The 4,040-nt window shown below is 47.6% G+C and overlaps 1 pseudogene; it reads right to left on the bottom strand.

Annotated features, from left to right (window-relative positions):
* Positions 1-1,292, bottom strand: part of LOC105996872 — a 3,463-nt pseudogene extending 2,171 nt beyond the window's left edge.
* Between the last annotated feature and the right edge of the window lie 2,748 nt (positions 1,293-4,040).

The following is a 4,040-nucleotide window of genomic DNA, read 5'->3' as shown; positions in this document are numbered from 1 at the left end:
TTGTAATGGAGGATTTTCTTTTATTTTTTGTAGCTCAGAGAACACTGACGTGTCATGTCAAACACAAGGACTTTGCTCCTGAAGGCACAGTGTTCTGTCCTAACGTTTCCTGCAGTCTTGAGAGAGATGATTGCTGATGAAACACAAGTTGTGGATGTGAAGACAACAGCAGCTCAGCCCATCTCAGCCATCCTGCCCCACCTTCAGGATTACAGAGATTGTGGCCTTGGTCTTGAATCTGGAGAACTGAAGTCTTTTCTTTCTTGGTTAGTTGTGGTGCTTGAACTGTGGCTCTGAGCACTGTCTCTGAGTTCTTCTGCTCAAGGCATGTACTCTAACACTTGAGCCACAGTTTTATTTCTGATTTTCTGGTGGTTAATTGGAGAAAAGAGTCTCAGGGACTTTCCTGCCCGGGTGGGCCTTAAACCATGATCCTCAGACCTTGCCTCCTGAGTCCCTAGGATACAGGAGTGAGCCACTGGCCCCCTACTTTTTTTTTTGCCACACCTGAGGCTTGAATTCAGGGCTTGGGCTCTGTCCCTGAGATTCTTTTTCTTTTTTTCTCTGAAGGCTAGCACTCTACCACTTCAGCCACACTGCCACTACTGACCTTTTCTGTTTATGTGATACTGTGTTGAACCAAAGCTTCATGCATGCTAGGCAAGTACTCTACCACTAAGCAACATTCACAGCCCCCAACTCTTTTTTATATTAAAATACCTAACAATAAACCTAACCAAGAAGAATAAAGACCTCTACTATGAAACGAAAGGATTTGATGGGAAAGACCTCCCATGTTCATGAATGGGCAGAGATAAAACTGTTGAGCTGCTTGGAATGTGTGGGGTTTTTAGGAAGAGAAGGGCAGAAAGTAGTGCTGTGGCTCAAAATGAGAGCGCTAGCCTTGAGTACAAAAGCTCAGAGACAGCGTCCAGACCCTCAGTTCAAGTGCAGGACAACCTACAGCCATCAAAACAGAAAAAAAAAAAAAAAAAAGGAAGGAAGAGAAGGGCAAGGAACCGGTTTGAATGAGCCTGTGTGAATCCTCTGTAGCTGTAAGGTTTACAGAACCTCTAGTTGGGTGTTCTTTGGCCCTGAGGAAAGTAGGGTTCAGGATTAGAGTCTCAGCAATTGAATCTGGTGGCTTGGATAATTTGCATAACTCCAGTGCTGGGATTACAGGCACGTGTCATCACACCTGCTGGCCCACACTGCTTCATCATCTGCCCTGAGTCTGGGTGGAAGTTCTGCCAAGCCCAGAGCCAGCTAAGTAATGCTGCCCCTGCTTCCATGCTGATATCTCACAGCATGATGTCTACTCAAGGCAGCAAAGGCTGACACATTTCACTAAAACAGGAGGTAAGCAGCAGATCTTTTACTTATCTCTCTCTGTGATTCTCTCAGTGTCCTTATCTCTCTTTCCCTCCTCTCTCTCTCCATCTGTCTTGAATCTAGGGCTTCTTACAAACTGAGCTTGCTTGCCAGGCCTGCACTCTACCACTAGAGCAACAAGTCGAACCCAGCCTTTTTATTGGTTACTTGAAGATGAAATCTCTCAGCTTTTACTGCCCAGGCTGGCTTTGAACAGGATCCTCAGATCTCAGCCTCCTCAGTAGCTAGGATTCCAAGTGTGAGCCAGCAGTGTGTAGCTGGTGCATAGTTTTCTTAATAATCTCAGTAAGATGTACTCCACATAAAAAAACCTTTTAATCTCTCAGCATTAACTAATTCACAGTATTATAAAAATAAATCATATTACATTTCACTTAAATTGTATTAATATAGTGTAAAGTGTACTATTTCATTTACTTTACTATATATTTTCTCTTTTCTGAGACTTGAACTGAGGGCCTTGGCACTGTACCTGAGCTTCTTTGGCTCAAGGCTAGGCTAGCAGTCTACAATTACAGCACAGTCCACTTCAGCTTTTTCTGAGTACTTTATTGAAGATCAGAGTCTCATAGCCTTTCTTTTCAGGGCTGGCTTTGAATCACCAACCTCAGATCTCAACTTCCTGAGTGCCTAGGATGACAGCTATGAGCCACCAGCACCAGACTGGTTTTCAGGATTATAAAGCTAACTACTCAGGAGGCTGAGTGCAGAGGTATCAAGGTTTGAGACCAGCCTGACCAGAAAAGTTGAAGAGACTCTTTCTCAGCAATTACACGAAGATATAATAGGACTCCACGTGAGTGTCAAGGGGGAGAGCACCAGCCTAGCAAGCTGGACACCTGAGTTGCAGCTCCAGAAACACCGCCCCTCCGCGCCTGGCCTTCAAAGGGCGGGTGGCGCCCTCTAGCGTCGCGGCTCCCGCACAGCCCTGGTTGCCAGCTTTGCAGGCTGTTGTGGGGCAGATGCCAGCTTCACTTTCACTATGGCCGCTGATGCCTTCCTGCTCCTCCAGGCCTGCAGGTAGGTTCCTGCTGACTCCAGCCGCCCACGGCCCCGCCCTCGCCTCCCTGCCGAGCAAGCCCGCTCCTGTGGCTGCGATGCAATGCGCTGTGCCTTCCCTGCTGCCTCCTGCCCCGCCCGCAACTGCTGTCCACACTCCAAGCCAATGCTGCTCCTTGTGGGTTCCAAGCTGCCTGGCTGGCGGCCTTCACTCCAGGCAGCCAGACATGGGGCAGAGAAGGACTCCAGCAGGGAAGTAAAATCTCTGCCAACACCACAGCACAAACGTTAAGAAGAAGGAAACTTTCAGCGCGGGGCTTGCCAAGGCCTAGCAAGAACCGTGCTCCAACAGAACTTAACAGTGCTCCAACAAGCTCCACTCTGCCTGTGCTCCCGGGCGCGGGTCCCTGCTTCTGCTTCTGGAGCTGGTGCTGCTGGTGTTGGTGGGGATGGTGGTGGGGGTGGAATCCCGGGGTCTGGCTAGAACATGGGTGAGGGTCATGTGTCCATAGGGCCCATGTGAGGATGAGCAGGGGTCAGGCATGGATTGTTAAGGAAGCAGATCATCATCATCCACCTGCCTTGCTGGGCTAGTCCTGCTTGCTGCCTCTTAAAGCAGTTGTCCACACAGGCAGCGCTGAAGCTGTTCTCAGAGTTCTGCCTTCTTTTGCAAAAAATAATGCATCCTGTCACGCTGGGGTTTTTGCTTCTTTGTTGTTGTTGTTTACACATTCTGGCACTTTTCTTGTTCTATTTGCATGTTAAGCACAGAACTGATGGCTAGATTTCTCTGGCTCAGATGCTGCACTGAGGTTGTGTCCTCTCTTCCTGTCTCATTGCTTAAGGACTGGGAAGCATTTCTCTAGGGCACTGGGAATCTCCTTCAGGTCAGGACTGAGTGTAAATAACTGCATTAGGTGAGCCAAACACTAGAGTCTGATGGGGTCATAACATACACTTTCAGAGGGCATTTTATTCTACTTTTATTTTTCTGAGGCTGGGGATTTTTAACCAGAGCCTAGCACAAGTCTTCTTCCACTGAGCTACATCCAGAGCCTTTGGTTATTCACTGGGCATGGTGGCTCACTCCTGTAATCCTAGCTACTCAGGAGGTTGAGATTTTTGAGGATTTCAGTTTGAGGCTAACCTGAGAAGAAAGTTTGTGCCTATTACTTCCAATTACCTACTAAAAAATCCAGAAGAGCAACTGTGACACTAGTGGTAGAGTGCTAGTCTTGAGAGAAAAAGAAAAAACAATCAGGGACAGTGCCCAGTCCCTGAGGACAAGACCCAGGACAGCCACAAAATAGATTTTTGTTTGTTTTTAAATTTCTCAGCAAAGTGGCACCGGCTGGCCTTGAACTTGCTATGCGGCTCATGCATACTTCTCCCACTTGGTGTTACAGGCAGGCCCCTCCACATTGGCACCAGAAGAATGTGTTTTGCTGAAATGAATGATGCTAATGTGTTGAGTTTGATGATGCTACAAGTGCAAATTCCGGGCTGACTCTGGGAATGCTGAGACTTATTACTCACCCAGAGCTGGGAAGCATTTGGAAATTCCTTTCCTGGGTAGCCACCCCAGTTTGTCTGTAACACTGCAAATATGTTTCTAGAACAGAAGTTCCAACCTATCACAGAGGACTTTG

This window comes from Dipodomys ordii, unplaced genomic scaffold, assembly GCF_000151885.1.
Source record: "Dipodomys ordii isolate 6190 unplaced genomic scaffold, Dord_2.0 Scaffold138, whole genome shotgun sequence".
Classification (NCBI taxonomy): domain Eukaryota; kingdom Metazoa; phylum Chordata; class Mammalia; order Rodentia; family Heteromyidae; genus Dipodomys; species Dipodomys ordii.
Note: the sequence above shows the minus strand (reverse complement) of the source record. Positions and strands in the feature narration are given on the sequence as shown.